Here is a 25,922-nt window from a genome sequence, read left to right as displayed (position 1 = left end):
ACCAAAATAGCGACCAGACCGTGAGTCATCCCCATTTTCAATAATACCCTCCACAGTTTCTCCCTTGAAACAAGATCGAATGCGGATTTTAAATCCACAAACTCCGCAAACAGTAAACCCCCCCCTAAAATCACCTCCTCACAGTAGATTAACACAAATCTCAAAGCCTGGTCAAGAGTCCCTATATGAGCCCGAAACCCTGCATGTAACAGTGTTAAGATGTTCCCTTCAATTATCCATCCCTGGATCCTTCCCAGCACTAATCAGTCACTATCTTTTGGGCAGCGTCGATTAGGCTAATGGGTCGATAGTTTATGGGTGCAGAGCGGTCCCCTTTCTTATAAATCAGAATTATCTCTGCACCTAAACAGGATGCTGGGAGCGGGTGCCACTAACTATGGCATTTGCTAGTAGATTTAAGTAGGGAACCCATAAGTCTTGATTTTCTTTGAACAGATCTGCAGGGATGCAGTCTGGCCCTGGGGCCTTACCACTTGGGACTAGTTTCAACACAGACTCCACCTCTCTGCATGTAAACTCCAATGGTTCTACAGATAAGCTAAGAGGAACAGTCTCATCACTACTGTTTGATGCCCTAAACTGAGCTCCAAAAAACGACACCCATTGTTCGGGTTCAACATGGTTACATGGGATCTGTTGCTGTGGATTGTTCCCCCATTTAAGTAGATGCAAAAACTGGGTCATGTTTCTCCCATGACATGCCTGCAGCAGGTCCTTCCATCTTTCTTCATCCCACTCTCTCTTGGCTTGTCTCTGCAAGGCTTATTATTTTTAGTTTTGAATAAGTGATGCTAGTAGAAATGCTCATGGGTCTATTCGAACAATTAAAACTATTTCCAAATCCACATTAAAGACAAAAAATGCTATGAATGAATGACTACTGGGGAGTTTGCAATAATTTTTGGCACAAGTTCAAGGAGATACGTGCATACACAACTTTCAGGAAGGATGGGCAGTCGAATGACTCCTGCCTTGTACCTGCGGTGTCTAGGAAAAACATGGCTAAAATACAGGTATCCTTGAGCAACATTCTTAAAATGGAATCTGATGAACTACAAAGATCTGAAAATCATTGGCAGATGAATGGCATGGGAGTGACAGGCTCAAAACACAATTATTTCATCAATACATAGTCCCTATTCCTGGTGGCTTGAACTCCTCTGCTTGAGATGATGGCTCGACTTCAGCATTGAAATGGCATCTTGGCGACTTTGACTTTCCGGCCATGGCTAAAGTGAAAACCACCCATGAAATGCTTTGCCATTGGCTTTGCGCGGCATCAAAGATTCTGCAAATTTTAAGAAAAAGTTGAAAACCTTTCTCTTCTAGCACCGCCTTCTGTCTCCTTTTTCAGGTTCACTCCGGAACACTCCCTGGAGTATCTGTGCGTGCTACAAGTTTATATAACATAGCATATATCTTTATAAAACTTCATAGGAAATTGGGTAGGGATCATGGCAAGGGAGTAAAAACATCTTGGTACTATGGTCATTTTTATGGATTCCATTCTCCCCACCATAAAAGATTAAGTGAATACCATTTAGTTATTTTATCCTTAATATAACTTAAAATAGACTCACAATGTAATGATATTGTAGTTTTCATAGAAGATGAAAACAAAATGCTTAGGTATTTAAGTTTTTCTCTTTGCCAAATTATATCTTTCATGGGTAACATATCTGGGTTACAATGAATATTTATAGGAAATAATTCAGTTTTATTAGTATTTAACTTATAACCAGAAAGTATGGAATAAGATGAAATAACATCAAATAAAGGAAGAAGTGAGGAAATAGGATTACTAATAAATAAAAGCACATCATCTGCATATGCTAACGTTTTAACTCTAACCTCCTTAATTTTAATACCATTAATATCACTACATTTCTTAATTGAAACAAGCATAGGTTCAATTACAAGAAGAAATAGGAGCAGGGAGAGGGGGCAACCCTGTCTGGTACCTCTGAAAAGAGAAAATTAGTTTGAAGTTTGGCATTAATAAATAAACGAGCTATAAGAGTAGAGTAAAGAGCAGCTATCATACAAATAAATATGTCACCAAAATTAAATGCAAATAAAGTACGAAATAAAAACTGCCAATGAACTTTATCAATGGCTTTTTCAGCATCCAATGCTAACACTCCTGCTGGTAAAGGTTAATTGGACCCTTGTTCTATAACATGTAATAACGTTCTTGTATTATTAGCAGAATATCTATTTCTCATAAACCTAGATTGTTCTGGATGAATGACAGAATCTAAAACAGAGATTAACCTAGTTGCAAGTATTTTGGCATAGTGCTGACAATCTTGATTTAATAAGGAAATAGGACGGTAATTTGAAACAAGTGTAGGGTCTTTATTAGGTTTAGCTAACACAACAATTAACACTTCCGTAAAAGAACCTGTAGTAATCCCTGTGGAGCAAAAAAAGTTAAATAATTTAAATAAATGAGGAATAAGTTGTATTTGAAATTCCTTATAAAATTCTGCTGGAATGCCATCTGCTCCTGGAGATTTTTTTTAACAGATTTAATAGCTAATTGAATTTCACCTTCAGTAATGGGCAGGTCTAATTTATTTTTAGTTAAAAGTGGAAATTTTGGGTAATCCACATGTAGATAAAAAAGAATCACCTAAAGAAAAATCATCAAGGTTAGGTTTATTATATAAAGTAGTGTAATAATTTAGAAATTCATTAACAATATCATTTTGCGATATGGCAATTTTCCCAATGGGCCCATGAATCACAGTTATTTGGGATTTATCTTTTTCACTACGTAGGTAATTAGCTAAAGCCGTCAAGATCTGTTAGCATTAAAACAAAATTTGGCTTTAGATTTGGAGAGTTGAATATCAGCTTGTCTACTAAAAATGGAAATAAATTAATATCTATGTTTTTGTAATTTCAACCTATACTGAGGGTCATTAGTAGTAATAAACAGGCTTTCAAATTTTGCAATTTCTTACATTCAAAGTTTTATTTTCATGTGCCATGACAGAAATGGAAGCACCTCTATTATAAGCTTTAAAAGCATCCTATCCATTCACCAGGGATGTAGAACCTTCTGGGTTAAGATGAAAGTAATCCTGAATAGCATCAGAAATGTTCAATGTATTTTGTTCATTAAGAACAATATCAATATTCATTCTACATCTGGATTGTGATTTAAAATTCAAATTCAATTGCAAAACAAAAGAAATTATCTGATTTGTCAATATTACCAATGGCAGGGGTAATCACAGAATTAATTAATTGTCTAGAAATCAATAAATAATCAAGTCCCAAATGTGAATTATGTGGATTAGAGAAAAAGGTAAACATTTTTTCCGTAGAAAAATGTAATAGCCAAATATCAAATAATTTTGTAGTTTTAAGGAAAGCTTTAAAAGTAAAAACAGCTTGGGAGGACGAAATTTAGTGGGAGATGTTCTATCCAATAAAGGATCAGAAATAAGGTTAAAGTCTCCTCCAACTATAAGAGGAACGTTACCTAACTTGAGTACTTCAGTAGTTAAATTAGACCAAAACAAAGGATCATCAGCAGTTGGACCATAAACATTATTTAAAAACAAAACAGAATCATGAATTTAAATTTTAACTATGACATATCTACCTTCTGAATCTGATGATTTACTTAAAATTTGACAATGAAGTATTTTAGCAAAAAGAATAGCAACACCGTTTTCCCTACCTCTAACAGGAGAAGAGACAATAGTTTCAACCCACTTTTCTTCATATAGTCTAATATTTTATCTTCAATATGTGTTTCCTGAATAAAAACATATCAGCTTTACAACTTCCTAAATAATCCAGAATCTTAGTACGTTTTACCGGATGTCTTAAACCCCTAACATTTAAAGAAGTTATTTTAACATTATGAACATTAGCCATAATGAAATAGAGAAAAAAAAATTAAGAAGAGGAGAAAAAATTTGGAGTAGAATATAGTAGTTCTAGAACAATGTGTGAAGACAAGAAGGGAAAAGGAAAAAGACAAACAAACGTAAAGAAGACAGGCATAAAAAACATTAATAACACATATGAAAGTCACACGCGCTTTACAAGCATGCGCGACGATTGGAGCCCAGCGTGAAGAGAACTGCAAAATTAGTCAGAAATACATGCTAGAATACTGTTCAAGTATCAGAGTCATGCGTGTCCATAAAGTGCTGTGAATGCTGCTCCAGGAACAATTTTAAATCTTCCGGACCTTGGAAGGACTTAGAAAAATTATCTTTCCAGATTTGCATGGTAGAAGGATCAAACAGGCCATATTTGATTCCAAGACTTCTCAGTTGAAGACGCATGTCAGTGAATTCTTTACGAATCTTAACAGTCTCTTTGGCAAAGTCTTGGTGAATAAATATTTCATTGCCATTAACCATTAAGGATGGAATTTCTCATGCCGCTTTCCTTACCAAAACCAAAAGATGGTGACGTAGAACCCTGAAAATCATTTACCTTGGCTTAGTGTGATGAGGATTGCGATGGGATGGAATCCTATGCGCTTTATCTATTTCAAATTTCTCTGGAAGTTTAATATTTAAAAGACGAGCAATCACAATTCTCCAGATATAGTCTGCAATTAGAGCCTTCAACATCCTCTAGTAAATTAAAAATACGTAGATTGTATTACCTGTTGCGATTTTCCATATCCAGCAGATGAGTACACATAGGAGACATTTTTGCCACTAGTGCTGTAAAGGCATCAATTTAAACTTTGTTATCTTGTATTTTAATGGAATTATTAGAAACTTTCATTGACATACCAGACATATCTTTACGTAGGTTTTTAATTTCTGGCACAATAGTATCAGTGTTGGCGCACAGCGCGTGAAGTTCGTCAAGAATTAATGCCAAAGAAGGCTCACTAGATTCCACCACTGTAGATTTTACAGGAGGAGGAGAAATCTGTTGTTTCCTCTTATTATTGGGGTTTTGCACATTTTTATTCTCCATTTTCGTATTAGAAAAATGAAGGAGTAAATAAATGCAAAGTACAGGGATAAAAGATAAATGTAGAAAAATGCAGCAAAGGAAAAGCTGGTGCAGCAGCTAAAACAGACTGTGGGAGTGGTTAGGCAAAGCCAGGCCCTCTCCAGAATACTTGCTCCACTCCCCTGACAGAAAATCTGGGTAGTACCTTAGGTAGAGCTCCGAGCTGAATCAGGAGGAAGAAAAACACCACTACTGATGTCCTCAGCGCCAAAAAAAAGCACCACAGCAGAAGGTAAGTCTTCACAGACTAGTACATTTTCCAGTAGATTCTGACTGGAGTTCAGGAATTCGTCGATAAAAACGGCCCCCTTCAACACGGAGCTTACAGGGCGGAGGCCATCTTGTTTTTGCGTGCTCGCGTGAATCGTCTGGCTTTGAACTGCGCTACATGCATACATTGTATATTTTCACAAAGTTGTGAGCAAGGGTGAGTGGCAGGTCTAACGTGAACACTACGTTGTAAGCTGTGATTCATATTTCCCCAATAAAAATGTTCTCTGTCCAGGATAAAATACACAAGTGCTTTCATTTTCATAATAGGGACCTCCTGGTTCTTATTTTTGCTCCAAGTTGCCCACATCAAAAAACCCTGCTAACAACTCCTTTGCTCTAGTTTCCTGTAGGCCCAGTGTATTTAACGGTGCTTTATATTTTAGAATGAATGCCAGAGTCTCCATTATTGAAACAAATATGAGTAAAGTCTTGTGGAGGAGTAGAGCAAACTAGAGATATCTGGAGAGAGTGTACTTGAGGAAGACACAAAACACTAAAGCCCTAAATAATGAGCAAAGATAATAGGTCTGGCGTTGGCCGTCAGCTTTTGGCTTTGACAGTGCTTATTGTGTTTTGACATGTTTTTTTAGCACTTTATTGCTGTGGTGCTGTTGGGCCTTTACAAAAAATTAAAAAAATGTCTAAAAGTAAAAATATTTTTGGGGTCTCAAAAAGCACACATTGTCATAGCAGCCCCTGACACTGAAGGGAACCTCTTTGTGTGTGGATGTGCTCCTTGTGACAGAACAGAATGCTGACAATCACAGTGAATTTAGCAGGGGGCTGACCCATACCCCATATGGTATGCTGTAATGGGTGGAAGAAATAATGTGAGTGATAACAACAACAGACCAATGGATGAAGAGGGCTGGCTGAAAGCCCCTTGAAGAATGTTATATGTATAATTTTCATACAATTAATGGAAATGTGAGGGACACTTTGAGGACAGTTCTGGGAGTCTAAGAAGTTTAGCGACGCCATCTTAAAACATCTTAAAAACTCATTTCTGTCTTCCAAAATAAAAAAAGCAGAAATTTAATGAACAAAATGGAAAAACGTACGTTTCTGGAAATATGAAAAAACAGTCAAGCATGGCAAAGCTGAAAGGCAGAAAGATATGGACATGGATTAAAACTGCTACATTTGAATTATTACAAAAATATAAGAATACAGCCAAAATTATTGGATAACACGAGGGCATATGTATGAAAGTTTGGTTTTGCAATTCTCAAATAGCGAATTTTAGAGAATCACTATTTGAGAATCGCAAAACGAGATGTATGTAAATCTTTTTGCAAATCCTACATATTCCTTAATTGTGAATCGCAAAGTGTGATTAGCAATTGAGGAAACCCTTCCCATTCATTCCTATGGGCCTAGAGGCCCATAGAAATGAATGGGAAGACATTCTCAATTTGCATTTAGCCATTGGAGAATCGCAAATTGAGAATGCAATTTCAAGGTTGCAAGGGTGTCAAAAGGACACCCTGTTGCACCCCTAAAAATAGGCATGGGTGCACATGTAGCGCACATACATGCCCTAAGGCAGGGATCACCAAACCGGTCCTGGAGGGCCGGATCCATGCCAGATTTTTAAAATAACTACATGTATCTTAATGGGGATATCCAAAAAATCTGGCATGGATCCGGCCCCCCAAGGACCGGTTTGGAGACCCCTGCCCTAAGGGCATGTATGTGCGCGACATTGCACTTTGAAAATGAAAAAAAATGCATTTTTCAAAGAAATCGTAAATTACCATCAACTTGAAGTTGGTGGTAATTTGCCATTCATTAAGGCCAAATTGCACTTTTTCAGTGCTTCTTACATTGCATTTAAGGAATTGCAATTTGTGATTCCTTAAATGCAATTTCAAAATAGGGAATTGCAAATTTTGCGATTCCTTATTTTGCAAGGCAGTTTTCCATTAATACATAGCACTTTTACCAATTTTAGAGAATCGCTATTTGAGAATCACAAAACGAGATGAATGTAGGATTTGCAAAAAGATTTGCAAATCCTACATATTCCTTAATTGCGAATCGCAAAGTGTGATTCGCAATTGAGGAAACCCTCCCCATTCATTCCTATGGGCCTAGAGGCCCATAGAAATTAATAGGAAGACATTCTCAATTTGCGATTAGAAATTAGAGAATCGCAAATTGAAGAATGTAATTTCAAGGTTGCAAGGGTGTCAAAAGGACACCCTTTTGCACCACTGAAATAAGCATGGGTGCACATGTAGCGCACATACCTGCCCTAAGGGCATGTATGTGCGCCATATTGCACTTTGAAAAATGCAAAAAAATGCATTTTTCAAAGAAATTGTAAATGACCATCAACTTGAAGTTGGTGGTAATTTGCGATTCCTTAACCCCAAATTGCACTTTTTCAGTGCTTCTTACATTGCATTTAAGGAATTGCAATTTGCGTGTGGCGCTGCGGTACTCATGACGAGCTCAGCTCAGCCGTCATGAGGAACAGTGGAGCTGTGCTCATAACGAGCTGAACTTGTCATGACACCGCCCACTTAATGGAACGCCCCGCACCGGAGGGGAATTAGCCCCGCGGGGGCGTTCCACGGCCGTTATGACGAGCTCATCTCGTCATGAGCCTCGAAGAGGTTAAATGCAATCGCAAAATAGGGAATTTCAAATTTTGCGATTCCTTATTTTGCAAGGCAGTTTTTCATTCATACATACCACTGAGCCCAATCGCGATCGCAAACGCCAAAATTCTGCTAATTTTGGCGTTTGCGATCAGCAATTTGGAATGATACATATGGCCCACAGTCCACAGTCCAGCACTAGATGAAACAGTGAATGCTCTAGCAGAGGTACTTGAGTCATCATGTGACCTCGGGACTTATACTGGAGGTGACATTGCAATCTCAGGACAAATGCAGATGCCCACAGTGTAACTTAGCACAAATATTGATGGTCACTGTCATAATCATGAGCTCCGCTACCTGTGCTCACTGTGATCTTACAGATTAGTCTCTAACACACACCGTCCACAACCCAGATACACACACAAACACACATATATATATATATACTCTCTCTATAGATGCACACAACATACATATAGTCATACTGCACACAAGGAGACGTACAGGTATACACAGACAGCATTGAGTCGGAGGGTCAGAGATGGGTCAGATAGACAGATTGAAGGGTGCTTAATTGTTGCTGCGGAGATTCCGTCTCCATGTCCACTTCATATGTAGCTCTTCCTGGAAGGAAGTCACATAAGTTATGGAGAAAACAGTGGACTTTTGATTCTCATTCAATATTTGGCCTCTCCTTGGAAAAATCGCATCTACAGGCTACTGGCAGACTCCATTTTCCATGCCCATTAAACATGGCCTTCTTTGCAGTTAACCCTGTATGTGAAACATACAGTGCAATCCATAAGTCCATTTCATACTTGCCCTCTTTGGCATAATATCATACAGCACTTCCATTAAGTAGCAATCTCTCTTTTGGAAACAAATGGGTCACACCCAGGTTAACCAGTTCGAGCCATTTACAAGCCTCAACTTGTGGGCAGCCCTGGGCTTTCGGTGGTCAGACCATGTTAATCCAATTAGGTCAATGACTACAACTTCTAGAGTGCACTGATTTGCTAAGTGACAAACTAGAACTATAAAGTTGGTATCTAGTGTACCTGTAGAGACGGAGCAACCCCAGTTTCTCGCAATAGTTTGCAAACATCAATTGTAACAAACAAAATTATTTTTGAATCCTAAGCAAAGTTTCGGCATTTGCCCTTTGATTTAATTTGCTTTCCCGTTTTCGAAAATTCTTCTTTATAGACTTGGGGTTTTGTGGAAAAGTCAATAGGAAATATTGTTTTCTTTTTGTCTACCTGCCGTTGAAACCTTATGTTCACATTTCTGTCGAGCTTTAAATTCTCCCCTTGCAACAAATGTTCCAGGTGGGCGTTTAAGAGCTGCTGAAAGCTGAAGCTGATGACGTCAGGTGAGGTCACTCAGTGCACTAACACTGAAGCTCAAACGCATATGGCTTGTTATGTCTTGTTTACTGAAATGCTTTCTTGTTGGAGTGGTATTTCTTTCTACCAGCGCCCAGGGGCAGGATGTCATCCATTAGCATTCCTGGTACAAGTGTTCAACCAAGAACTACTCTTTTCTTTAACTATCTCTTTCCATCCATTCTTTCTTTACTTTCTTTATTTCTTTATTTCGGTTTAGAACAACCATAAAAGAATACAATACAAGGTTTATACGTTCATCATAAAATAAAATAAAATAAAATAGGGTGCCAATAAAAAATAAGCTTGGGACAACATTCTTAAGAAAGCTACTCAATTCGGGATTAACTTTCAGAGATACATAATTTGTCAAAGTAGGAAGTCTTAGAGACACAATATAAATTCATCGGTCGAGGTAGTACATATTTTTAAAAGAGATACATAAGTACAACAACTTAATCTATAAACTTAAAAAGTGCCAGGAACTACTGGATTAAAAATGTACGGTAAACAAGTGTCAGATCATAGCAGTCTGGAAACATTTTATGGAGAGGAGGTAAAAACTTAGATATAAAAAGTAACTTTAGTACTTAATCATTATTGCTTGGCCTATTACAAATCAGTAGATTAAAATTTAAACCAATTCCATCCATTCATTTTCTGTCTCTCTCAATTTGCCCCCTCTTTCTCTCCCTTCCATTAGCGCAGTAAGGATGCATCGGGCCTTGGTGCAAGCGAGGAACTTGTTCCCTTTGACTGCTGCTGTGGTAGTAGAGATACATGCTGACAGACCGGATTCAGGCCGGAGGCTTCTGATTTTTTTCAGCCCAAAATGGTTTCAGGTGATTCCATCCTAAAATCTCCTACTCTTCAATGTAAGTCAAAGGGAAAAATCAATTCTTCCTATTGTTTTTCCAATTGTTTTTGAAAATCTCCTTCTTACCAGGTTCAAAATGTTGTCACATCCAGGAAGGACCTCAAGACCTGTCTCTTCTGATGACCCCAGCACTCTAGGTAGCCATTCCCCCCCCCCCCCTCAGCTCCTTGAGACCCTTGTGGGTGAGTAGCTGCGCTTTACCAACCCTGGTTAATTGACGTTTCAGTAGAACATAGCAATTATTAAGGTTCAAGGGACATCCCAGTGCTCCCTCACCTGCTGCACTGACGGTAGCTACAACCACTCTCATCTCCCTTTCAAATCTCCACTCTTGCTGTCTATCTCTCTCTCTTTTTTATGACCCTCCTCTGCGGCCTGCAGTTCACCCTGTGGAGCGGTAGAGAGTGACAAAGGTGAAAACAATGGCCCCAAACGGGCCCTCCGGGGGCCAGTCCTTCCCTAAAAGGGAAAATGCCAAATGAGATAAATGGCCAGTCCAGCCCTGAAAGCGCCAGCAATTGAACCTGCAGATGGAGATTATGAGAGTGCACAGGGTACAGTTCACCCCTGAAGCGTGACGCTGGCATTGCTTACTTGTGAGCCAATCGCAGAGTGTGGAATAATTGAGTCTTTTCCTCTTTAAATCTTCAAAACGACTTGCCACTTGATAGTCGCAGAGACCTTCACTGAGCCAAACCCCAAGACGCTTAGAGATAGTGTAGAATGATTGCTATTGTGATTGCAACAACAAACCAGAACCCGACGTTCCCGGTGTGCATTTGTTGTCAAATTAACAATTTTCCTGAGGAAGACAGAGCATAATCATCTGTTTTTTCGGCTTGTTTTATAACTGCTAGATGAAAGTCAATACTCGCTGAAGGGACGTTCTCTGGCTACATTCCAATCTCATTATACGGGTTTCTTGTGAGAGAACCTCGCACCAAGATGTCTTCTTATGTTTGTGCCAGAGGTGAATACATTATTTCTTTTGTTTCGTTAGCGTTTGCCATGCTCTTACTTTTCGGAATCAGTTTGCTTTATGCAAGTTTAAATTCCACCTTGTCGCCTGTATATTGTTTACTTTTGTCCAGCAGACATGTTTTATTATAAAGTTGCTTCTTTTTAGAAGAGAATGGTTTAAGGCCTTTTTGACGATGCAGAAAGGGGTGGTAGAGCAGAGGTATGAAGAACAGACAAAAGAGGGCCAGGTCAGAAATCTACCTGGATCATATGCACCTGGCCCTGACTGTGCACACTCCATTGGGGGAGCATCAGGAAACAGTACCTCAGCACCTCCACCGAACCCCACATGGCTCCCTTTTCAACACGGAGCTCTACACCCGAGCGTAAGCATGACTGGGCTGACCATTCTGTCACTTTATCATTTTCCCAGTGGGCAGCAGGGTAGGGGACTGCAGGACTGCTATGCCCCAACCATGCTCACATTGTCGTATCCTAGTTGTGTCCTCCTACAGTGTGGGGCTGATAGGAACATTTTTCCCACCGCTGATGTTGGTTTCTTGTCTGGCCTTGAGTGTAGGGGATGGCAGCTCAACAGGAAAGGAAGGAGACCCCCCACCCCCTCCATATTGCACAATGGCAAGAGAATAAGACCTGTGCTACCCTACAGTTGTCGTGCAGGAACATTGTTAGCAGAACCTCTGCAGATATTTTTTATTAATGTTTTCCATATCACCCAATGTTGTAGATAACTTGATATCTGATTGATATCTGATTGATTATACAGACTACAGCCTATGATCCTCTTAACCACCCAGGTTCCCATAATGCCTTTTGGCAAATTATATCTATAATGCATTGGAACCTGCAATATCTGTATAAAAGGATGACTCCAATTTCCTTATTATGGCTGAGTTGTGGCTTCTCTGGACAACTGTAATAAGAAAACGCTGGAGCTGTTCAACTGTAATACCGTATTACAGTTGAGTTGTGATGTGATAAGGCCTGTTGCCATCAGCCACGATGAAAGGCAGGTCACCGAGTATAAGTGTTGCAGTAGTTTAAACAATGAGATATGGCTTGCCTGATCTGTTTTTTTCTTAAAGGAGCAGTGATCAGCAGAAAGAAGATCTTTATGGCAACATGTAGATTTGTTTTTCACATAGTATGCCATTACAGGAAAGCTAGAATCTCCGTGTGTACAGCATTTTATGATCTAACTTATATTATACTCATCCTAGTATCTTTTTGCAACACATTCCTAACTGTTTTCTAGTGTGTTTAATATCACTCTACAAATTCTACTTTTATTCTTCATGTCTGCAAACATTCTATTTCAAATAAAAGATCAAGATACCATGGATTTAATTGGTTTGCAGAAGGGTGATGTTGAGACAATGTATTATAAGGGCTAAATAACCCTCTGATATATGTTAAAGGAATATTCAAGTCACCTCATAGTTCCGTGACCTTAAAAAAGAACGCTGTTCAGTCTCTGCTCAGTGACTTCCAATTTACTTGCAATGTTTGGCATGCATACTTTATCCCATATTTTCTTTTTATTAAGTGAAAACTGTACATCAATGTCTTCTGTATATTTTGGTATGTGTAAACTAAAAGGACCTTCTTCACCTCTGTGAGTTTGAGTTCCCAGTCCAGTAAAAGCTGCGGCTTTGTTGGCTGTGACATATACAGCGAGGTTTATTTTTATGCCATATGACACAGTTTTCTGCCACATGTCACTAAGCACACCTCATATCTCTTTCATGTTAAGTAGAGCAGCAGCATGGCTCATGGTTGTGTCACTTGACAAGTGAATGCATATCTTTCTTGTGTTATTTCCAGTCTGCTCATAAACTAAGGAGGTTCTGGAGGCAAATATACGAACTGGTCCTCCAAAGTGATTACCACTGCGGCGCAGATCCAATTATTTATGCAGCTCAAGCTAATATCCTTTTGATATAGCTCATGACCACAATTTGTACACTTTATTGCATGTATTTGATCTTGACTGCCCAACTAATATTGTACTATATGCCTTGGTTGTGCATATGTAGGCCTTCAATACTTTGCAAGTTATGTGTCCGACGTTCTGTCTATAAACATTACACAGTGGTCAGTAATCACTTTTCAAACCTTATAGGGTCATAATGCCCACTCACAGCTGATATTAACTCTATACTCAAATCTTTGTACGTACAACGATTCTGAGACTTCTTTATTAGTCTAGGGACTCCAGACAGGTAGTTGTCCATTGTTTTAAAAAATGCACACGTCTGTGCTTTGTTTTTACACTCACTGGGTTTGCTGGTCCTTTTGCTTTGTATGAATCTTACATCTCATGACCTTCATCAGACATTTTACAAGGCTGTCATTGACTTCTCTTCATTCCTTTTCGACAGAGACTCTTAGGCAAAATAATATCAGGCCAACTAGCCTAGACTCACGGATATTGCGCCAATATTCTTCAACATTACTGGTGCATATTTTTTTATTATTAAATACATTTTATTTAAAAATCATTAAAAAAGAAAAAAGTGCCATTTCATCTTTGAATGCTTGAAAGTGAAAGACAGTGCAAGTACGACTTAACTCCGTGTGAAACACAGGTTCGTATGACACACTACCTGTGGATGGAATGAGGTGGTCACTGTTTTTTATGTACCGCCTGAAGTCAACTAGAGCTGTCCCATCAGTCTCAATGTTTAAAAAAAAAAAGTTAAAGCGATGTTATAGTTAGTTGAAAATGTCAGTTGAAATTTAAAACATAAAGCTTTAAACAAACAAAGCCACTGAAATTTACCAGTTATAGTTATCCCCAGTAACTAAAACTTGTGCTCTAAATTAACTTCAACTCATGCCCTCACCAGGCACTACTAATGACCTCATATATTACATCACTCATGACATGTTCTATAATATCATTGATAAAATCACTGCAACATCTGTAATGACATCATTGATGACAACACTGTGTATGGCAGGGGGGCGAGTGTACTTGAGGTTACTGTAACTGGTGCATTTCAGTGGTTTTGTTAATTTAAAACGGTATGTTTTAACTGACATTTTCACCTAACTAAAATGTTCTTTTAACATTTGTTTTTTTCTGTGAATTTCAATTTTTTTCATCGTAAAGTAAGATATAATTAGAATTCCTAACTATAACGAAAGTGAATTTTATTTATTTCAAATTTTTACATAAAGTGATATTTTATTATCATACTTAAAGCCAACCCCACACTGCGCCTTTGGCCGTGCATGATGTCGGGCTGGCCAATGGGCCCAGCCTACGTCCTACCCCTGTGGGCATCTAACCCCTCACATGCAGTGAACCTCCACCATGTGCGGCCTTCTTCGCTAAGATCTCTATCCAGGCCGATGGGTGTGCATGGTAGGGTGTGTGGAGGCACTGGCATTTCCACTGACACTTCTCTCCAGGATGAAGGAAGTGCACAGTGTAGTGTGTGCAGGGACTGACTTCTCAGCTGAGATGAGTCCAGGGTGACAGGTGTCTGTGGGATATACTGGATGTGTTCCCTGTAAAATAACATATCAAGCTCAGACGTTCAATGGCTATTCAATTATATGCATGGGAACCAAAATTGTGCACGTAATTTGCACTACTAATTTGAGATATCCCTTGAGATATTTCTTTCCAGGGAATATATAGAAGGTGAGCATTTTACCAGGTGCCCGATTTAACACATTGTTTTACCACTGACCCAGGGAAAGCCCTGACATCCTGTCATTTTCACCCATAGGCTGTCCACTTTTATCCAAGTCCTGATGAAGACCCGACCCTGATGCACGTAGTCAGCGCATCAATACTAGGGTCGAAACGTCGACGCACCATGTTTGAGATCTAACTGTACAAAGTCAGTTAGGAACAAAAGAAATTATTTTGCCTAAATGACTATTGTGTTCACAGTTGACAACCTTTAGTAATTGAACTATCGTCTATTTATTTATGTATGTATGTTTTTAACCTGCACTAGTTCTTCACAAACCACATTGTTTTGTATTGTATATGTTCATTTGTCGTTTGGCAGCACAAATAATGTCTGAAAATAAGTCAAAATATTGAGAAAGTGTATGACTAAAGAATTACTTTCTCTACCAGGTTGGTCAGTGTTTTTTGTTGATTGCTACTATGTGTACCCCGACAGGGACATATCAGTGTAGTCACAGATTTGAATACCGTGTAATTAGGTTTTCATCTAAATAGCACCTTTTTCTGTTTTAGGATTCTTCTCTCAGTCAGTTTTCCAAATACATAGATTTGGGCAGGAGGGTACAGCACAGATCACTGCCGTTTGTCATGAGAAAAATGCTGCTTTATTGGATCAGGTCCACAATACAAAAGCATAAACATAACCTAGGCCACTTGCCTTATAAAACTAACAACCTCGCTAAAAAAGTATAACACCTATTGTTTTGTCCCGCCCCTATCCCCACTTCTGTCCACAATATGTGAGTCATCACCGAAGCCCTCTTAATTTTTCCCATGTCTGCTTTCATGGCTTTCATCAACATGAACCTTTTACTCTCACCAAATTTGTCGCCCCTAGATGCATGACCAGTGTATCTGGCAAGTCCTCTCCCCCACCATCAAAACAGGTATTCTCTCATACCATAGCATTGCCCCTTTCCCGTACCCGTGAACCTTTATGCCATGAGCCTCCAGGTTAAAGTGTCTTCCATATCTCCTGCCATATGCTTGCTTCTCTGCCCATTTTACGAACGAGTGCCCGCCTATCCAACATCCATCACCTCTTTCTCTAGCCCCGGAACTCTGCTTAAAGGGGAAATAAAACACAATTAGATATTCTTACCTCTCATTGTAGATCCTCTGCCCTCCTCACATATCTCGTATAACAATCCGAAGACCACCTCTATAGCCTCATGATCCTGTCCCTCTGTACAGCCCTTCTGTAAAGCTTCAGTCACCACCCCAACCCTGAAGAAGTGGGTTCCATATTCTGTTGCTGGTAAACCCAGTTTCCATAATGCCCTACGCAAAATCATCAGGAGTAGAAAATCTGCTTACAAAGGAGCCTGTCCGGATGCTGAAACATTAAACCCCTTGTCTCCCCACCCTTCAATTTTAATTGGCGTCCCCAATATACAGAGCAGACACCCTGTTCTGCAATGGCTCTCAGGTGTACACTTGAGCTCTCTGATCAGTCTTTGACTTCTGTACCATTATTTGACAGAATCACCTTGCAGCTTCACCTCTGACCACTCCAGTCCACCCCCCTTCTTGTTTCGCAGCAACTCCTACACACTCAAAGCCCCAAAGAAACACCTTTTTTATTGTCATCCTGGCAAACTACTACCAGCTCGGCCATCACCCTTCGCAACTATGACCATCCTATTGGCTGTCTCGAACACCCTCCATTCCTTGTCTTCCTCACCCATCATTCCAACATCCTTGTCCCCATCTCTCCTGCTGATTGTGCATATCCCTGTGCCAATTTTCCCGCAAATGCAATCCCCCAAACTTCCCAGCTGTTGTCACTCTCAACAACCGTTTTTCAATCATGTTCATGATGAATTGTAGCACATCCCCCTGCCTCATCCAAACCTCTTCTGGTCCTAGTCGTTTCCAGTCTGGGAACTCTTGCCAATAGACCCTCCTCATGGACTAAGTCGACTACCTTATAACCACCTGTGAAAGCCACGTTCGCCTATCCTCAACAGTCCCTTTGGCATCAGCATTTTGACTTCATCTGTTCCCGAAGCAAGAACACAGAATCTCAGCCACTGGAAATGAGACAAAGGGTCTCCTTGCCATTTTCAAACGCAGGAACATGCTGTGCTCTGAAAACTATATTCTTCTCCAAACATGCCAATACATCAACTTTAATACCTGGGAGTCTGTATTGGACTGCCTGTTTGTGACTTGTACCACTCCACTATCATGTTATCCACATTAAGTGACACTGCCTTGTTGGCAGACTCATTGCCCCATAAGGATAAAACAACCACCAAAGGAAACAGCTGCAAGAAAGGAATACTCCTCCCCTGCCCTACCAACTCTCTGGTCATTGCGCCGCACATCAATGTCCTTGCCAAAAGAGGCTGAAGCCCAAGCCTCCTGCTGTGTCTGAAAAAAATGGAATCTTCCACTCCTTCTCCTCATCAAGCCATTCCAAAGAGTTCCCATTGTTCAATTCGATACATTAATGCAACATCCTTAATTCCTCTCTCACCACTTATTTCTACCTCAGTCTGTGGTGAGGCAGTGTCAGGGCCAATAAAACAAATCCCAATCTTCTAGAAAATGTCCTGCCTGTTTGCACCACTCAACATGAAAAATCCAGATCTCCCAATAATACAGGCACGTCCCTTACCTGCACTTTGTTCTTGCCCAGTAACTGGCCAATCAATTGTACCATAGCTGCTTTCTTATCCTCCGGCAATCAACTCCCTACTGCACTGAGTCAGTCTCAGTTCCCAAGAATGTAAAATATGTGGCTGGACCCACAGTCTTGTCCACAGCCAATGGAACCCCCACATCTTCCTAGAGCTTGCTAAAACCTGCACACATCTACTGGGAATATGACACTTTACAACACACGCATTACTACGCTTGTCACTACAACACATTTTTTACATCGCAAAATCCATTACAACGCATGTTGTTACAAAGCATGTCATTACAACGCATAATCCATTACAACGCAATTACTATTCTAACACCGCTGGGGCGTTACTTTGTGGAATGCGTTGTAATGGAATGTGCGTTGTAAAGAGTTTCAAGTTGTAAAACGTTCGTTGTAATGACACATGTTTTAACACGTGCATTGTAAATGATGTTTCCCATCTACTGGCAGTCTGTGGAGCCAGTGGGTCCTACAAAAAGAAATCATCAAGGTAGTGTGTCACCATTGTGAAACCTGACAGAGATGAACAGCCATTGCAAATATGAACTGAACTTCTCAAACAGTGCACGGGATATGGAGCAACCCTTAGGCAGCAGTTTGTCCATGTAACAAAATGCCTTTAAACTGTATCTCCAAAAGCTACAAATCCTTTGCGTGCACCAGTAAAAGCTGACATGTTGACTTGATGTCACTCTTTGCCATGTATGTTCCATGGCCCTCCCTCCTGACCAGTTCTATGGCTATGTCAACTGATGAGTATCTTACTGCTGACAATCTTTTGGCTATGTAGTCATTCACTGATTGCCCTTCTGGCTATGACAGGCGCTGAATCAATCTGAACTAATTGTACTCTTTCTTTGGAAGTACCCAAATGGGAGACACCATCCGTTGTTCCAGTAGCCAGTCCTCAAATGGTCCCCCTATTCTGCCCTCTTTCACCTCCTCCCCTAGATTTTCCCCGACTACCTGAGGAGGAGCTTTTGCTGATTTCAAATTCTCTACCCATCCCATGTAGCCAAGTTGAAAGCCTTGTTGAAACCATTTCCACAGAAGCGTATTGTCCCCTGTCTCCCAGTATTGCCTCAGCCAGTAGGCCAACCTCTCAAACTTAATTGGCGACGGCGTATGAGCCATTCCCCAAAGTACCTTGTGCCTCCCTACTCATTCAATGCGGGGGGCAGGGGAGAGGACTGATGGAGATGCACATGCATCGTTGCTGCCTGTGGATGCCAATTTTAGCCTTACATCCCCTTCAGTCTATACTGAATTAGTAGGTGCACACCCACATCTCAAGCATTTGTGTCTAAATTTGCAGAATTCCTTAATATAAGACCCCTTGTTAAACACCCAACTGACCCCCACTTGTCCTAGCTGGTCTCTACCTGCGGTGCTCACCCCCCTTAGAAAATAAGCCCTTGAAAGGGCTGGTAAACTACCAGTAACCCACTGACAATTAACACTGTTAGTGCAGGTCTGGCCTGTCCCATCTTGTGCAGCCACAGATAATTATCCAGCTCTCCCCACTTGCCCTCTGTGTCATATGCCAATAAAGCCCTAAATTCCTCTTCATAGCATACCCCTGCATAGCCACCGCCATATGTACTGTACGCTTTGTGTTTAATGTCCATCCATTTAAACATTGCTATGCAGCATTCTGGCAAATCCTTGCAATACACTCTGGTGTATATCAGAAATGCCGCAGTCCAATTCTCAATAGTCACTGTCACCTTAGATCTCTGCACCAACTCAGTTTCAGTTTCACAATAGCTTTATTCGGTTAAAAATTTTAAAACCATCAAAACACACACAGTAAATTCCTTTAATAATTAATCACATTTTTGGATCATGATTACACAACTAAATAAATTACAATGTGCAGAAATAAAATAGTTGGTGAATGCCAAGACACAATAAAAAGTTTGTCACCAAATTGAAAGTTAATAGTTTCTAAAAATTCCAATTTCCATAATATACAATAATCTTTACATTTAAAACTATCAAGATAGTATGGGCACTAAAAGGCAGCGATTAAGGTAGCAGCATTTTCTTTCGGCATCTCACTACCCCTGTAATGTAGCTCGCCACCCCAAAACATATCACAGCAGATCCTAACATTTGTAAATAAACCAGGTCTGGTCTAACCTGTTCAAAATTACAACCTCTTAATAGTGGGAGAATAAATTTCTTTCGCTGTGGTACATAAAATTTACAAAAGAAAATCATGTGGATGACATTTTGGTCCGATTTATTATCACACGAACACGGCCCCAGCGTCCCACATTTAACAAACCCCCGGGAAAAGATAGCAGCCAAGGGAGGATACCATGTTTGAACCTTACAAGTAAAAACAGGTGGAATGGCTTATTTATGTATGTCAGGTACGACTGGATATCTCTCCCTGCACTTAACATATCAAATTTTCTAACCGAAGGTTTAGCCAATTCCTCCTCTTCCCTCTTTACATCCAACCTGTTTATAAACTGGGATTTTACTGCTTTAATCATGATTTTACTTAAAGCCATCGGGTTTGTAAACAAGTCATTGCTACCCATTAAGTCCAGTTGAGTTTTAATGTACCGCACCAACTCATAGTCCTCATCTTTCGACCATTCTTTTGCTCTGACTTCCCTATGCAGTAGCTTAAACACTTCCTTGATTTCCCCATTCCAGATACTTTCTGTAATGGACATCATTAAGTGAGCCCCCAATTACTTAAACTTAACTTGAACTTTAGTCTCTTTCTTATCCGGTTCTGCTGCTCGTTGCCCTCTGCTATCCTTGTGTGCTTTCTCCTCATAGTCCATCACTAGATCTTCCACCATGGCTTCTTTATGCCTTTGCAAACCGCTTGAACTTGGCCTCTCTTCTCACCCAGTTCCATCCAACCAGTCTAGGTGTGCTAGCCGCTCTTCTGCTCCTGTGAGGCCCCCATTAGACCTACCCAGGGCTGGTCCTGCAGAGGCTCCACCAGACCTGCAACAGTTAACTGAAATGTCCAACGTCGCTTTAAGGCTGACCATCCAAGCCTGTGCCTTCACTTCCACTCATGGCAGGTGAACCACACCAAACTCTTCCGAGTCCAGATCCAGAGGTGCTCCTACTATCAAAACGCCATTGAGCTATCTTGCTCAGCTGGCAGAATTGAAGGTACCCATATCGTTCCCCTTGTCTTTCTCCTCGCAAAGCCAAGCACCCCACTCTCTGCTCGCCTCAGCGCCTCCCACTTCCCCCTCCTCCCCCTCCTCACTTTCCTACACCGCTCCCAATAGCTCCCATCTGCACATCTGTTTGCCCCCGATGCTTGTCCGCCCCCCATCTGCTGCACCCGACAACGTGTTGGCCTGCTCCTTCCTCCCACATAACTTCAGCAACTTCTTGGGAGTCTTCCGGGACCTAAAAGTGGCCTCCCATTTCCCCCAGGCCTCGCTCATCATCTCTCGCCCCTTTTCCCATCAGTCTAGCAGGACCCTCACCATAGCAGATGCCAGGCGTTCCTTTAGATCCAAATGCCCCTTCCCATGTCTCCTTGGCCACTGTGCAATCTCATTCTCTACTGCTCCACCTACTACTGTCCCTGCTGATGCTACTTTCTCTATTTCCCATCCTGCCATCAATATTCCAAATATTCCGGAGTATTGTGTTGAATCATGGCCTCTTTTTTCCCAGCTCTTGTCTCCCTCTCTTTTTCCCACTCCCTGCTCACACACCCTGGCAAATGCCCCCACTGCCCATGCCAATGCACTCACGCCCTCCCACTGCAGCCAGTTGGAGGCAGTGCACGTGCTCTGCCCCACCCCTGCTTCTCTGGTCACACCTCAACAGACACGCGTACCAAAGCAAGGAAGCTCCTGTTATTGCCCCCAGCTGTCTCATAAAATAGCAATGCCGGTCGGGTGGAACTGCTACCCCCATCTGTGCCCCTCCCTGCCCGCACTCACCACATCTTTTCATTTTAGGCTGAGGTGGTGGGCAAGCCCATACGGCCACCGACACGACATCATCAACCTGGCACACAGGCCTTGTCTGACACTTGTGCACCACTCCCTGTTTACTGCCTGCGATCATGTCCCCCAACCTGCTGCCTGCAGCAATTGGAGTGCTTCCACCACATGTGTATCCTCCATCTCCTCCCTGCCACACTACCCTGCCCACACCATGTTGAATTCTACTCCTGCCTATTCCAAAACAGAAACCCTGTCTATGCTACCAACCACTGTGTCGATACCTCAAAAAATGGTGTCTGGCAGCCCAACTTACCTGGCCTAATATAGTCCACCCTACTAACTGTAGCTGAACATGACACTGGCAGTCACTGGACTGCACTATGTGCAAACTGTCCTGATGGCTGCCCCTCCAAGCCTGCATTCCTATTCAAAGATTAGTTGTCATTGTTCCTAAAAGAGTAGTCATCCGGTTCAATTCTGGAGGAACTAAGGAAATAAGTGTCTGTAGGAAAGTGTGAATACTGTTTTTGACTGAAGACAAACATGCAAATAACTTGGTGTGTTTTCCATAATTGTTGCTAACATTTTTAATATTTTCATATTTATTTTCTGTTGATTATTTAAATGTTATTTTGGCCCACTCTGTGTTTTTTTCCAGTCTTTTTAAACACGTATTTTTGTTAGTTGCTCCTAGAAACGGGGTCCTTGATATATTTTTGCGGATTACAAATAATAAACCATGTTGTACAATGCAATAAGAATTTCCATATGATATGCTTTGAGAGGAAACTGAACTTGGCTCAGTGCTGAGGCCTCACTCTTCTCTTTGTTGCAATTAACAATTCAAGAGTGTGGCCTGTGACCATCAGTGTGGTATCAGAATATAGTCTGGCATGAATATTGCATTCTAAATATCATCTACAAAAATACTGCCCCACTGGGAGTTTTTATTAGAAAAGCTACCCTCAATGGGATGATATTCTTGTAAATGATATTTCGACATATAACCGTGACCATAAGTAGCTTTGCTAAATGTCGATACTGTTCAAATGTTTAATGTTTATTGTGTAAATTCTTGCATATTGCCTAAATTGATCTTTTCTTGTTTCCAAAAGCACTCACGCATGCTATTTTAGCATTGTCTTATTTGTGTTAGTCTTTGTTTGGGGGTAGATGTAACAATATTTAGATAAAAAATATCAATTTGCTCAAATGTCAAATCCAGAATATTGACTACCCCTATATTGTCAAGGTAAATGTACTTAAGGAAGTGTAGATTCACTATTGTAACTCCACATCTAGTTACATTGCTGATATACTGCAAGATTGTAATATGGAGTTGATATTGGTTTGGTCGATATTAAAGCATTTACACTGTGTGAACCATCTATGGGAAAATGTATTTGCCTTGTTTCTTTACTTGCTGATGTCCAGGTCACTCTGCAGCAATTACATGTCTTTAACAGTCATTTAAGAATTAATCATTTCCACTTTCCTGCCACTATATAATTCGAGTCTTGTACATCTGACAGTCCTTCCACAATATGTTTTAATTACCTGCAAAGTAAAGAAATTTATCTGTTAAACGCCACTGTGACAACACAACTCTCATGCTTATTCCCTACTATCATTCCTTAAGATTTCGGTGTTCATAGTCTCTTTAAGCAATTTACTTCCTAGGCCCACTAGCCACTGGAGATATCTTGTAATTGCCTGCTCTGTTGGCTGAATTAACATAAATAAGTGAGTAATAGAAAACATTACTCCTGGGGTACACGTTGTGCAAACATATTGATTTCAATGTTAAAAGTAGCTGGGTGATTTGTTTTGTATACACCGGCTTTTCACAAATGAAGGTGCAATGTTTCCAATAAAATTCTAATTGTTTTTTGAAGGTCCCACAGATTGTTTCCCTCACTGGTTTATCTTCAAATGTTTAATTCCCCAGCAGAACTGGACATACATTTGAAGTCAGTATACTATGATCTCTCATCCTGTGTACATATTCTAACCTCGATAGTAGCTTTCATACTTTGTGGCTCATATAAGGGTATGTTGTCCACTTACAAGCTGCCTAGTCTTCTTTCTTTCTCTTGATCAGTTGCAATCTTCATGGTACAATCACAGGATAATGCGAGATACTATTATGAGGAGATGAACTGAGCCCCATTTCAACCACCCCTTTTAACAGCAATAGTGACATTGTTTAAAAAGCTAGAAGGGTTTCGGGGCCACATGTACATAGGTTTAATTTTGTGAGGTCCTAATAGCGAATATTTGATATTCGCTATAAGGAAATCACAAACACATATGTTCTAATACGTCTGTTACACATTTAGTGATTCTGAATGAGGTCACAATTAACCTACTTCATTAATATTTATGAGGTAGGTCACAATTTGCGACCCATTGAGAATCGCTAAAAACACTGGGATGATGACCTGGTGGGAGAGCAGACCACCATGTCTGTGTTCTCTTTTAAATAAAGCAATTTTCTTTTTAATGCAGCCAGTTTCCTTAAAGGAAAAAAAGTATGCTTTTCATAAAGGAAGTTTAAATGTTTCATTTTTTTAAGACTAGGCTGAACCACTGCCTGCACTTAAAACGTTTTCCCATAAATACACAAAGGGGAAGGGGTCCATTTGGAACCACTTCTCATTTCCGATGCTAACGTTTTGCAACTGCATTCCGGTCAAAAACATTCTTACATACTCTTGCAAGTCGCTATTAGGAAAGGACACCCTTAACACGCCCCGTCCTAATACTGACTCTCAAAACCATTTTACGATTCGGTAATAGGTTACTGATTTGCAAAATGGGTTTGATACATAGGAAAATGCATTTTTCCAATCGCAAACGGCCCGATTCTGCAAAGAGCTGCACATCACGTGGGGCTCTTGGCACCTAGAAGGAACTCATGACAGATATAAACCCATTATTTACCTAGTATAGATAGTGCTCTTTTTTATGTTGTACTGTGTTCCAGTATATCAATATTTAAACTGTTTATGTAAAGGTATGAAGCTAAAATATAGCAAGATCTATAGCTCTTTTAATTACACATTATGCATTGCAATTTATGGTTTAGTGTGGGGGTCATGTTAGCACCACTACGGGAAAGCTATTGCTTTTATGTTTTAAGTAGAGTGGATCCTAGACAAGGAAGTGACAAATCACTTCATAGTCCATTCCCACATTAGCAAGCTTGACCCTCCTGCTTCCAAAACTCCTTATGTTCTACCCAGGGTAAAAAGGAGGGTTTCCTGGGTGGTCCATTAACTCCTACATCTTCAAGTCTACCATGTTGATTGGGAGCCATTGTATTACATCTGACCTAAAGATAATTTACGTGTTGTGTTTCGTGTTGTGTTTTGGGATCCTACGCATGGCAAAAAAATGTCTGCACTACCTCTCATTTCATACTAAGATCACAGTGGTATTGGCCCAAGTTATGTCTAGGCTGTACTATGTCAATGAATTATATGCAGGTCTGCCAAAGCATATTTTGAATAGACTCCAGACTGTTCAGAATGTGGCTGCTCAGTTGGTTCTTGATGTCCCAAGACATGAACACATCCCCAGGTATTTGCTCAATCTGCACTGCCTCCCCATCGAAAAATGTATTCTTTTTAAATCCACTCTCTTAATAAATAGGGCCCTCCATCAGTCGGGACCTGGTTATCTCTCCATCAGTATTGCCTTCTACAGCCTGGCGAGAGCGCTACGTTCATCCAGTAAGTATCTGGACAACATTCCTAGAGTTTTCCTGGCTACGTCAGGCAGTTGCTTCTCTTTTTTGGGCCTGGTTGGTTGGAACAAGCTTCCTTTAGACTTGAGTCAAACTAAGGCGAAAGCTGTCTTTAAGAAAAAGCTCAAGACCTGGCTCTTTTCACAGTAATTGTCATCTTCCTCTGTTTCTGACTTTGACCGTTATAGTGCCGGGACACTCTTGGGTAGCTCAGAGCTCTATAAATCTCATCACTATCATCACCATCATGTATTAACATAAAGCTATGAATGAAAAATACATATATATTGCACATGCTCAGATGTCAACTTTCTGCAGAAGCAAATATAGCAATGCATTTTTTCTATAAAAGTAAGCAAAAAACAGGAGAAACAACAACAAGAGACAATCTGGAACCTATTTAGGCATGATAACATAGAAAATGTAAATGTGCTTACAAAATAAATTATACATTTTGATCTTTTTATGCAGAGTTCCACCTATCGGGTGCATCTTTGTGCAACTAGAACATGGACACAGCTGTTGTGTAGTTCCTATAAATCCATATAGGATCTGCAAGTTTAGAAAACATAAACTGTGGGATTGGTGTCCAGACTGATTCAGCTGTATACCAACTAGCTCACAGTGCCACTATGAACTCCTCTTAACAAGGAGAGATTAGTTCCTGGCAACTATAGACATTGACAACCCTGTCCCATCAGGGATTGTGGAAACAGCA

General features: G+C 40.4%; 1 protein-coding gene across 2 annotated transcripts in view; it reads left to right on the top strand.

Moving 5' to 3' along the window:
• Nucleotides 1–25,922, top strand: part of MBP (myelin basic protein) — a 914,133-nt gene that overhangs the window by 191,468 nt on the left and 696,743 nt on the right. The window lies entirely within an intron of this gene.

This window comes from Lissotriton vulgaris, chromosome 4_1 (genome assembly GCF_964263255.1).
Source record: "Lissotriton vulgaris chromosome 4_1, aLisVul1.2, whole genome shotgun sequence".
NCBI lineage: Eukaryota > Metazoa > Chordata > Amphibia > Caudata > Salamandridae > Lissotriton > Lissotriton vulgaris.
This window is presented reverse-complemented; position numbering and strand designations above follow the sequence as displayed.